The following is a 13,385-nucleotide window of genomic DNA, read 5'->3' on the forward strand; positions in this document are numbered from 1 at the left end:
TCCTGACCTCATGCTCCACCTAGAGCATCTGAAATATACTTTAGATAGTATTAGAGTCCAGACTCTTAGGGAGTTTTTGTATCTAAAAAGGTCGACTGACATTGTGGGGCACATAAATAACTGTTTAATGAAATACAGAGATTTGTAGATATCAACCAGATATACATTTAAATGTGCATTTATATATAAAAATGGTGTTTTGTAAATTATGACTTCCAGATGTGTAGCTAGATGACTGCTATTATCTGTTTACTAATTTCCTCAATGAGGTGTCACACAGAAAGTCACTGTGGGAAATCTTAACAATATCTTTAAAGGATTCTATGAGTCTAAGACTCTTATTTTCTGCTCCATGGTGTGTGAATGAGAACTATAATAACAATAATATGAAGGTAATTACCATCTCTAAATTATTTCAGTTGAGCTTCCTCTGTAACTTTATATTTCAATTTCTCAAAAGGCACAGCAGAATCTGTTCTGGAAAAAAAAATCTTAAGAAATTGGAAGCTGACATCTCTCAGCTAAAGTTGTAAACAGTTCAGGCATGCAACAACTGTGTGTGCAAAATGTGCATGCAATCGCTATGATTGGGCACAAAAAGAAAGTAACTATGTGAAAATGACCATAATTATCCATTTGGTCCTGTTTGCACAAACCCACAATTGTGTTAAATGCATGTACACACATAAGTGCTGGAACTCTAGGATGTTGGGGGTGCTGCTGCATCCTCTGGCTTGAAGTAGTTATGGAGTTCATAGAATCTCAGGGTTGGAGGGACCTCAGGAGGTCATCTAATCTAACCCCCTGCTCAAAAAAGCAGGACCAATCCCCAATTTTTGCCCCAGATCCCTAAATGGCCCTGCTCAAGGATTGAACTCACAACCCTGAGTTTAGCAGGCCAATGCTCAAACCACTGAGCTATCCCTCCCCCGAACCTAAACACATGGTTTCTGCCTTCAGCCCCCTCTGCTCCCCCTCCCCCAACACACTATAAAAATTATTCCAGCACCATTGTATACATATCTCTGTAAACAATTGTCCATTTAACTTGTTAACAAATCTGGTCCTGTGACTACAAATTCTTACTAAAAATATTGTTATTTGCAGATACAAAGCACAGGTAGCAAAATGCCTTTCATTCAAATTCTTTTCTAGTGTAACTCCACTGACGGCAATGAAGTTACACCATCATAAAATCTGGTCCTTCATAGTTACAAATGTATTCACAGAATATTCACAAATTATGGGGCCAATCCTGAGATGCAATGAGGACGTGGTTCTCCCGTTAAAAAATATGTCTTATGCACCAGGTAGTTTCTGTGGCAGAACAAAGATCATTTGAAATAGATTTTCTTTTAGACTTTTTATTGTTGCCATTGCTAAGACATCTGGATGCCGTACATTAACCAAACAATCTGATTAAAAATCAACAGAACATAACAGAGACCAAACATAATGTGTCTTAACTTCTATATGGCTAGTTTGATTATTTTTCATGCTATACAATAATTATGTCATCTATACAAGCAGCCATTTATAGTCCACAGACCACAAAATGCAGGTAGAGTCCAGATGATCTTCTACCCCAGTTTCCACTTAGGTGGATTTTTATTTGAATTAAAAGGTAATTTTTAAAATATAATTTTGACACTTAAAATTGATTGTTAAATTATTGTTGCATATCCTCAGAAACACAGGCAGGAAAGTTCAGGACAGGCAGTCATTTAGACACTCCCAGGTGGGAACCCTGATCTCAACAACCATACTTAATGTGTGTATAGTACGGTCACTTAGATGCTTATGCTCATGCCAATCTGTTAGGATGGCACTGTGCCCACTGAAAAATTACTTGAGCCTTTGCCCTAGTGCATGGTTGCCAAGCAAGTTTTTTTTTTTTTTTTTTTAAGGAGCAGCTTGATGATGCTTCAAGTTCCATCTCTATGCATCATTCCTATATCCACGCAATCACTTAAGCAGTAGCATCACATGCATCCTTAAACTTAATCACACCTATTGACTGTCCTGTGCCACAAAAAGAAAATCTCCATAGTTCAGGAAAGAAAGACATATGGGTCATTCACTACCAAAGTCCTCCTCCAGGTAATACATTTAATAAATTTTGAATGATAAAACTAGTCATTCAATCTGCTGGTGACTCATTCCCCTGTGTTCATTCAGCAGACTTGGTTCTTCTCTTTCTTTTTAATAAGCTATCTTTCAAGGTATGGGTAAAATACGTACTGTCCGATTTAAGGGCTTGATCCAAAGCTTACTGAAGTCAACTGTCTTTCATCAACTTTAGTGGACTTTTAGATCAGGCCTTTTACAAAGTATGATTTAGTAGACTTTCTGTAAATGGTTTATCTCAAAGCTAAGTTGTTAAACACTGGAGAAAATATTTAGACACAAATCTTGACCTCATAATCTAAAAAAATAAGAATATAAATTAAGTAGATCTTTTTGGAAAATGGAATCCCAACTCTGTGAGAATTATTCTGAATTATAACAAAAGGTCAAAATTTAGATTTTTCCTGTGAAACATACATTTTGAAAGTAACTGATTTGTGTGTTTGTTTTTGATAAGGTAGAGACATTTTGTTCTAATAATGTTTAAACATAGTATATTAAATATAAAATATTATATATTTTAATATGTAAAAGTTGAAACAAAATTAAGTAAAATAATAGTCAAAATGAGATGGTTTTACATTATTGAAATGTAACATTCTGATGTTGTTGAAATGAGAAAATAAAAATGATTATTTTGATATTTCCCATGGAAAATGTTGTTGAAATCAACATTTGTCTCTGAAACATTTCAATTTTGACAAAACTGCATTTTCTGACAGCAAACTGTTCAGTTAAAAAAAATTCAAGCAGAATTAAATATACGTAGCTGCAGCCTAATTTAATTGTTATTAAAAGAAGTAACTGGGTTGTGGAAAGAGAAGGAGATGCTATGTGACAAAGGGTATGTCTACCCAGCAAAAGACGCAGGCTACCCTATCCAAACTAAGTTGAATCTAACTCATGTGGAAAGAACGAGGAGAACTTGTGGCACCTTAGAGACTAACACATTTATTTGAGCATAAGCTTTCGTGGGCTACAGCTCATTTCATCGGATCCATGCAGTGGAAAATACAGTCGGAAGATAGGTAGATATATATCACAGAGAACATGAAACAATGTGTGTTATCATACCCACTATAACCAGAGTGATCAGTTAAGGTGAGCTATTAGCAGCAGCAGAAAAACAAACAAAAAAAAACCTTGGATGGTCCATTTCCAACAGTTGACAAGAAGGTGTGAGTATCTGTGTGTGTGTGTGTGTGTGTGTGTGTGTGTATATATATATATATATATATATATATATATAAATCTTCCTAGTGTATTTTCCACTGCATGCATCCAATGAAGTGGGTTTTAGCCTACAAAAGCTTATGCTCAAATAAATTTGTTAGTGTCTAAGGTGCCACAAGTACTCCTCCATTCTTTTTGCTGTATCCACCTGATACAGACCAACACGGCTACCACTCTGAAATCTAACTAATGTGGGTAATAGCCATGAAAACAGCACAGATCAGGCTTCAACACAGATAGTAGAAGCATGGAATTGATCCTAGCCCCTTACATGTACACAGAATCATAGAATATCATGGTGGGAAGGGACCACAGGAGGTCATCTAGTCCAACACCCTGCTCAAAGCAGGACCAGTACCCAACTAAATCATCCCAGCCAGGGCTTTGTCAAGCCTGACCTTAACCTCTAAGGAAGGAGATTCCACCACCTCCCTATGTAACCCATTCCAGTGCTTCACCACCCTCCTAGTGAAAAAGTTTTTCCTAATATCCAACCTAAACCTCCCCCACTGCAACTCGAGACCATTACTCCTTGTTCTGTCATCTGGTACCACTGAGAAAAGTCTAGATACATCCTCTTTGTAACCTCATTTCAGGTAGTTTATAGCAGCTATCAAATCCCCCCTCGTTCTTCTCTTCTGCAGACTAAATAATCCCAGTTCCCTCAGCCTCTCCTCATAAGTCATTTGCTCCAGCCCCCTATCATTTTTGTTGCTCTTCTCTGGAATCTTTCCAATTTTTTCACATTGTTCTTGTTGTGTGGGGCCCAAAACTGGATACAGTACTCCAGATGAGGCCTCACCAATGCTGAATAGAGGGGAATGATCATGTCCCTCGATCTGCTGGCAATGCTCCTACTTATACAGTCCAAAATGCCGTTCGCCTTTTTGGCAACAAGGACACACTGTTGACTCATATCCAGCTTCTCATCCACTGTAACCCCTACGTCCTTTTCTGCAGAACTGCTGCCTAGCCACTCAGTCCCCAATCTGTAGCAGTGCATTGGATTCTTTCTTCCTAAGTGCAGGACTCTGCACTTGTCCTTGTTGAACCTCATCAGATTTCTTTTGCCCCAATCCTCCAATTTGTCTAGGTCCCTCTGTATCCTATCCCTGCCCTCCAGCATATCTACCACTCCTCCTAGTTTAGTATCATCCGCAAATTTGCTGAGAGTGCAATACACACCATCCTCCAGATCATTAATGAAGATATTGAACAAAACCGGCCCCAGGACCGACCCTTGGGGCACTCCGCTTGATACCAGCTGCCAACTAGACATGGAGCCATTGATCATCGTTGAGCCCGATGATCTAGCCAGCTTTCTATCCACCTTATAGTCCTTTCATCCAGCCCATACTTCTTTAACTTGCTGGCAAGAATACTGTGGGAGACTGTATCAAAAGCTTTGCTAAGTCAAGGAATAACATGTCCACTGCTTTCCCCGCATCCACAGAGCCAGTTATCTCATCACAGAAAGCAATTAGGTTAGTCAGGCATGACTTGTCCTTGGTGAATCCATGCTGACTGTTCCTGATCACTTTCCTCTCCTCGAAGTGCTTCAAAACTGATTCCTTGAGGACCTGCTCCATGATTTTTCCAGGGACTGAGGTGAGGCTGACTGGCCTGTAGTTCCCTGGATCCTCCTTCTTCCCTTTTTCAAAGATGGGCACTACATTAGCCTTTTTCCAGTCATCCAGGACCTCGCCCGATCATCATGAGTTTTGAAAGATAATGGCCAAAGGCTCTGCAATCACATCCACCAACTCACTTGACTCACTAGCCTGCTCTCAGGTCTTCATTGAATTGTCTTCACTACTGTCATTAGCTAGATTCAAGCTAGTTTAGGTAGGCTAGCCCATGCACAGATTCCTCTGTATAGACATACCCAAAGATGGACAGATTCTCTGTCTGCACCCCATTTAAGGTTCAATCCTGCATCTCTTAAAGTGAATGACAAAATTCCCATTAAAAAGAAAAGGAGTACTTGTGGCACCTTAGAGATGAACAAATTTATTTCAGTGGTATCCGATCAGACCCTTGGAGCAGCAGATGAGTGTTAAGGGAAAGAGTCAGAACATTGCTATCTAACGTTCTAGTAATGATGGTGATGAGTCAAAGAAAGTGTGATTATCCAAGATATGTATAAGAAGATATCAAGGCTTCTGGGAATGTTCTTCCAGTTGTGCAATACATTTATATTTGCATTATATAATATGTTTATTTCTACTAAAATGTAGTTGGGCTCATTAAGACAAAAAGGTTTTTTTTGTTCCTTGTAAATAGCAACACATTTTTACCTAGCTTCACCTCCAATTTTTAAGTAATGTTATGTGAGTACAGATCATATCTTTAATCAGTACCTGTGGATGAATAGAGTTCATTTTTGATACATAGAAAAATATTCTAATATACTTGGATAAACAATTTTAATAACAATGAACAAGTAATAAAAATGCAGTACAGAAATAACATAACTCAGAGTGATTGTAACAACATTAAACCACTATTTAATAGAATTATTTAGTTCTTGTTTATTTTTTTAACATTGTGAAAAAAATAGATGTACATTTGCCTGGTACTGCTTCACAAACCAAATAGTAAAATTAGAGTCAGAAATAATTACTTGTACTGCAAAGGAACACTAATTCAAAGAATTAAAGGTCAATTTTTATTCCCATCACTGATTTTCTTTTACAAAATACATTATTAAATGGATTCAGCACTAACTAGCTGGTTGTTCTAAGCAGCCTTGAAACATGATATATAAAATTATGTATTAATGCCTGCTACTGATGCTGTATGTTTGAGGTTAGTGTGTCTGAGAGATTGAGTCTAATAATTTGAGAACTGAATGACACTGTAATAGTAAAAGTGTAGTTGTTTGGTAGAGAATATATTGGTATAGGATACTATATCGCAATATAGTAAATGTAAAGGTATAATTCTTTACTCCTGGATACCACAATTAAAGTGTTTTGACAAGTGGCCGGCTCCTGCAAGCTCTCAGTCATGTTAGCAGGCCTAAAAGCCAGCAAAACTATTTGCATAAGTAAGGGTTTGCTGTATCAGTCCATTAGTAGTTTAGCATCTACACTTTCTGCGATTTAAATCTATTGCTACTTGTCCTATCCTCAGAGGTTAAGGAGAAGATGTTTTTCCTTCTCCCTCCTTGTAAAAACCTTTTATGTACTTGAAAACTGTTGTCATGTCATGTCTAAGTCGTCTTTTCTCCAGACTAAACAAACCCAGTTCTCTCAATCTTCCCTCCTAGGTCGTGTTTTCTAGACCTTTCATCATTTTTGTTGCTCTTTGTACTTTATTTATTGTCTTATCACCATGAGTAGAACCAGTTGGGACACTTTTGTCCAAACTATTTTCCATCAAAAAATACTGTTTCAAGAAAAATAATAAAATCACAAAACCCTAAAATACCTCACAAAGTGCAATTGAAACGAGCATGCATGCAGGGTGTCATTATTTGATAAGGAAATCTTTGTTGAAGAAGGTGAGTAGCTAGCAGGAAATGTATTCTTGTGCTCAGTTAGTAATAGTTAAACTTTCCTAGATCAAGTGAATACAATGGGTGGCTATCCAGAACAGTTCTCAGTAGGTCAACATATATTTACTTGTCTGTCACTAGAATGTGATGTGGATAGCACAAAATGCAGTATCGATTTCTTGCTCTCTCACTTGTGACTTTGCACTTTCTGAACAGACACTGCTAATAAATTAAAGGTGTTTACAAAGCACCACTCAGCAATTAGTTTAAAATATGTATTTAAATTAGGAACATGTACATGTTTCAAAGGGAATGCTTTCAATCCAGTGTTAGCATAGCTGTCTTAAATGTTCTGAATGGAAATTACCCTCATTCAAGGTTCAGATAATAAGTAGTTAAGAGGTTTAAATATTCTGGCCAAGTACTAGAGTTCACTTTAACCAATCAGTAACATCACCCATCTGGTGCCTGAATATAGTATGAATGCTCCATTACAGTACCCAAGTTTCAGTGATGGCCAACCCACTCCCCAATAGTCTACTTCCCCATGGCCTGATTCTGTCCTTCATAAACAGGCAAAATAACCACTGATTTTCAAACAGGAAAAGTTTAAAAGCTTAGATACTGTGCTGATGCTGGAAGTGCTTTACTTATGTCAATAAATACATTGTTGTATGCAGTGCTGTGTTGGTCCCCGGATATTAGAGCGATGACGTGGGTGAGGTAATATCTTTTAGTGGACCAACCTCTGTAGGTGAGAGCTCTGTGTAACTCAAAAGCTTGTCTCTTGCCACAACAGAAATTGGTCCACTAAAAGATATTACCTCACCCATATTTGGTGCATAAGTAAACAAACAGGCCTTGTGCCTGATACAGGCACAATCTATGGCTCACTTTCACATTCTCGTGGCTAAGGGGGACGTTAATGCTGCCTTAAGTGCCTATGCCAACGTCTGTTGAAGTCAATGGGAAAAGTATATAGATTTCAATAGTCTTTAGATCATTACTTATTGGGAAACTGAGGATTCTCCTCTTATGCCACTGATATAAAGGCTCTCCTTACCAATGTAAAAATATTCTAAATTAGTACTCCAGTTGGCCCCACGATTGGGTATGGTTGGGAAATTGGTATAAAGTCAAACATAGCTTTTGTACATCAGAGTACTGAGTCCCAGTTTGTCACTCCACATTCTGTGGGGGTAACCACATAACACACATACACCTGTCCCACCCTCTATACATCAGAAGGTTGTACTGTGTTTTGTAATGGGGCACAAAACGTATGGCACTGGAGAAAAGAAGATGTGGAGGTGGTTGAGTGTGTGACCATACTCCCAGTCTAGAAACCATGTCTCTGGTATTTAGTGAACGTTCTATTTTGCAACTAATTGTTCCTTTCCCCCTTTCAAGAATTACAGACAGGTATCTGAGGGAGCTGTCAATTAATGGGAGGGAATGTATGGCTGCCAGTTGCTTTCTTGCACACACAAGCATCTGCACACTGCAAGATATGGCCCGTAAGGGATATAAGATTTGTTCCAGAATTTGTGGCCAACAGCTTTTCCATGTGAGCCAAAAGGAGTCTCTTTGTGGCTAATCCAGCAGGACTCATACTAAATTTCTCTTCTGCAATTTGCTCTTTACATACATTAAAATTTCCAAATATCTAACCCAATGTACAGGTTTTATACTTAGGAAAGCAAATATGGTCAGTCAATAGTCAATATAAAATATTTCCTATATTAAATGCAAAAAATACTTTAAAGTAGCATTGTGGCTGCACGTGTGGATATTCAGATTTCAAGGAATATGAACATTAAAATAGAACATACCATTTTAATATTGTGTGAATACATCTGCATCCACATGGCACGTACATTATGAATCAGTCTTCTAAGTGTATAAATACATTATATCTCACTAACGTGCAGAGCATAACACATTTGTCCACAGGTTTAGATAAAAGGGTATCTCTAATAAAATGTGCATTTAAAGACTATTTCAAAATGCATACCTGTAAGGGGGGGGAGGGGAAATGTGTATTATTAGCATTTCCTGGCCTGTCGTCTTTAATTGTGCAACTGTAATGCTGCATTAAGTTTGGAAGGGGTGTTCATGTTTAATTTCCCAATTGTCGGGGGGGAGGGGGCTGGTAATGGGAAAGAAAGGGAAGAAATAAGAGCTGTTGCCATATAGGCCTAGAGCTCCCAGAATCCCTCGCAAGTTATGTCCAGCGAGCTAAAAGTGTTCATGACTTTAAGCATATTAAACTTATGTAGAATATGATGTGGCATGACCCATTTTCATAACCTATTTCAACAGCTACCTAAGGTAACTTTAACTGCATATGTAATAGCAAATAAGTGTGATTGGTTCTGCAATTTGAGTAAGAAGTTATGAAATCGTAACTAAAACCACAAGAAAGTAATAAGTAGGTAGACACAAATGTAATTGGAGAAACTGTGTTAAATACCTGAAAGTTTGCATAGTTATGCTAAGAGAACAATGGAAAATTGCTTGCAGATTAGCTTTGTATTGTACATGGAAAAATATATTTGAAAGGTAAATCATATCACCTGTACCAGTTGTATTGACCACAAGGTAACATTAACACATGACTGGATAATGTGCCACCAACCACAAAATGTGATTGGTGAGTGAAATATTCTAAACAAGCAGGCTATAAAACTCTCTTCGAGAGATATAAAAATTGGAACCCAGTGAAGCTGCAACCTGTCTCCCTACATTGTGTAAACTATATTAACACCTGCTGTATACAGTGCTAGTTAATCTTTTGAAGTATAAACTTTAATTCATATCTTGATTAAACTTAGTTATCTGATTTCTTCTTGATCAATAATCTAAAGTGAATCTTCTTACAGAGAAGTCTTAAATTCCATCACGAAAGACACCAGTTGACCAACTGGCACTTTATGAATATTATTATTAACTACATACATGATGAAGTAACAGATTCCAGTTGGCCAAAGAGCAAGTATTGTCTTTGAGCACTACAGGCTGAAGGTTCTATTGCAGCTTTTAAGCCAGAGCCTAAAATAAGGGAGAATGACAAGCTTCATCTGAGGAGTAGTCTTTGGTCACATGAATAGTTTCACTGAAGCCAATGGCAAAACGTGATCATCAGCTGAAGCCAATGAGGATCTTTTTAAGGAATCTTTTGCACTAATGTTTTGAGGAATTGTTTCACATAAAAATAAATTGCCCTTTTTAAAGTCAACAACAAACTCCTGTTAATTTCAATACAAGTTGAACCGGAGCTCAAGAAGTTGAACTGGATTTCTCTTTTTCCACTGAGTTACTGATTCTCCTTGTTGTTAATCAGCTTTCCACTAATGTAACCAGCATAAAACTGATGTAAAAATGTGTAGAATAAGGCCCTCTGGAGCTTGTTACCACTTCTTAAAAGATTTTTTCCACCTAAAGATTAATTCAAGAACATATCTCAAGATAACATTTCCTAGGACTACGATGGCAGAAAATGCTCTCTCTGTTATTTATGATTTGCCAGCAATGACTTTGAAGTCTTCTGCAGCTGTCATTTGTGCTGGTATCACTTAACATTCCCTCAATAAGTAGGTCTACCACTGTTGATGCAGCGATAAAATGTAACCTCAGAAACATTTTTAAAGTCCTTTTACAATTTATGATTGCACTGGCTTTGTGCAAATAAGGCAGATCCATCTTTAAGACAAAGTCCTCCTTTGAAATGTACCCTTTTGTAAGTTAAAAAAATAGATTTCTTATAAAGAAATATGTCTTTAAATTACTTCTGTTCTTTCTCTTGCACTATAATTACCAAAGGAGTTCCATGAAAAGAGCTAAAGGCTATAATTAATATTGTTCTCTTTTTCTTGGATGAAACATTTAAATGCACTATATTATTTCATTGATCTCCCTGCAGACAAAGTAATACCAATGCTTCTTTTTTTAATAGAAACAAGTGTCCTACCCAATTTCCCTTTCTTGTAACATTGAACACCATGTTCTTTTACAGTTCCCAAATGTTCAGAAATACTTGCAGCATTGTAATGAAATAGACAGGAAGAGGGCAGTCATGTTAGTGTTTAGTTCCTGCTGCTTATGTTTTTCCATCCTTAATGATTAATAATTAATGCCAAATTCTTCTTGCACTGGTTTAATGCAGTAAAACTGGTCGTCTGAAGGTTTCAGAGATTTTCTCTATAAAGATCTCTAAGGATTCAGAGTCAAATTAACTAATCAGGCAGCTTGTAGAAGTATGTCTCCTTCTGTAAAGCACAGAAAGTCAAACAAAGAAATAATCCACTAAAAAGAGAAATATAGAGTTCTTATAAGGAAATTTAGGGCTCAGCTTCCCAAATGTTATTCATAAAAACATAAGAACCGTCATGCTGGGTCAGACCAAAGGTCCATCTAGCCCAGTATCCTGTCTTCTGACAGTGGCTAATGCCAGGTGCTTCACAGGGAATGAACAGAACATGTAATCATTAAGTGATCCATCCTGTTGCCATTCCCAGGCAAACAGAGGCTACGGACACCATCCCTGACTACTTACGTTAGAAGTCCGCTGCCATGCATCTGTCCTCACCGAGACTACACATATGAGTAAGAGTTACAGATTTAGGCCCAAAGTTCTTCATCTGAAAGACATTCTTTTTTCTATACATGGATTCCCTAGCCCAATTCAGGTGCTTTTTCATAAGGGAGACCAAAAGTGACCAGATTTCACCATCAGTGAATCCTCAGGGAATGTGAGAATCCTGAATGAGAATTGATCTGGTTACCATAGCAACAATTGGCTCCCATGTTGTTCCTTCATACTGTTGTGCTCTGATTGCAACTAAGAATCTGGGCCTATCTTTTTAGTATTTAAATATATGATTTTAATATTTTCTCATGTACATCTGTTTTGTTTGTAAGCACATTTTGCACATATGCTCTGCTTCAAGCTTAGGTCTGCAGTAGCTACAATAGATATATATTTACCAATCCTACAAAATGGGAACAGAACTCCACTGACTACAATAAGACTTATCTATGCTTCAGGACTGTAGTACTGAGCATGACAGACTAACATCAGTGACCAAATCATTCCTCTTTCTTTATCCAAAATGCCTCAAACAAAGGACAACATTTTAAAACTTATGTTTTATAGAAATCATAGAAATATAGCATTGGAAGGGACCTCTGTACATCATCTAGCCCAGTGGTTCTCAAAGCCGGTCCACCACTTGTTCAGGGAAAGCCCCTGGTGCGCTGGGCTGGTTTGTTTACCTGCCGCATCCACAGGTTCAGCCGATCGTGGGTCCCACTGTCTGCGGTTCACCACTCCAGGCCAATGGGGGCTGCGGGAAGCGGCACGAGCCAAGGGACGTTCTGGCCATCCTTCCGCAGCCCTCATTGGCCTGGAGCAGCATACCGTGGCCAGTGGGAGCCGCGATCGGCTGAACCTGCAGACACAGCAGGTAAACAAACCGGTCCAGGGTGCCAGGGGCTTTCCTTGAACAAGCGGCGGACTGGCTTTGAGAACCACTGATCTAGCTCAGTCCCCTGCCCTGAGGCAGGTATAAGTATTATCTAGGCCACTGACTCTCAACTTTTCCAGGCTACTGTACCCCTTTCAGGAGTCTCATTTGTCTTGGGTACTCCCAAGTTTCACCTCACTTAAAAACTACTTGCTTACAAAATCGGACATAAACACGCAAAAGTGTCTGTGACACATGGCCAGAAAGGCTTAAGCAGCTTGCTTGCTACTTGACCCAGATTCAACCTTTAGAGACATTATAGAAAAGTATGTAAATGATAATTAGGGCCATTCCACGTTAGATAGGCTAGAACTTCAAAATGTAAACTTGTATTATTAAAGAATTAGAAGAAGATAGTGACTATAGTAGTCTATGTTTACTTATATCTGGTTAGAGGTTAACAATGTAACCCAACAGTTCCAGTCTAGGACTGTATTCTGTTAATTCAGAGATCAAAAAGAAATATTAACATTTAGGTGACATAATGTCATTGTCTATATGTCTCTTTGCAGTTTGTGGTAAACTGTCTATAAAATGCTTAATGGATAATTACCTTATGTTAATCCATGTAATTAATTATTGATGATGTTTAGGAAACGAAGGTTACTTCAAAAGCCTATTGTTCATCAGAGGACTCTGTGCTGCCCAGGAACTGTATGAAGGACTCTTGAGACCTGATCCTTTCATCTCAGATCTGATTGTGCTTTATCAGTGGAAGCACTGAGCTGCAAGATTGAGGTTTCCAAATTCATTTGGATCACTTTGGTATTGGACATTGGACTATATAACCTATGGACTAAATCTGAAAGAACTCTATGCAACTCTGAAGCCCACCATCTCTGCTATGAAACTGACCTAAGATTTATATTTGTCTGTATGTATAATGATCTTTTAACCACTACTCTCTCTCTTTCCTTTTTTAAAATATTTTTTGTTTATTTAAAAAAAATTGTCTGTAAGCCTGTATTTGGGTATCATCTAAAATAGTCATTAAACTGGAG

The 13,385-nt window shown here is 37.9% G+C and overlaps 1 long non-coding RNA gene across 1 annotated transcript in view; it reads left to right on the top strand.

Annotated features, from left to right (window-relative positions):
- The window catches only part of LOC141982198 (uncharacterized), a 96,079-nt gene extending 83,032 nt beyond the window's left edge, over window positions 1–13,047 (top strand). Inside the window, exon 4 of the long non-coding RNA XR_012637984.1 lies at window positions 12,978–13,047. This is a non-coding gene — a long non-coding RNA (uncharacterized LOC141982198). The remainder of the gene's footprint in view (window positions 1–12,977) is intronic.
- Window positions 13,048–13,385: the final 338 nt, after the last annotated feature.

This window comes from Natator depressus, chromosome 1, assembly GCF_965152275.1.
Source record: "Natator depressus isolate rNatDep1 chromosome 1, rNatDep2.hap1, whole genome shotgun sequence".
In the NCBI taxonomy this organism is placed as follows: Eukaryota; Metazoa; Chordata; order Testudines; family Cheloniidae; genus Natator; species Natator depressus.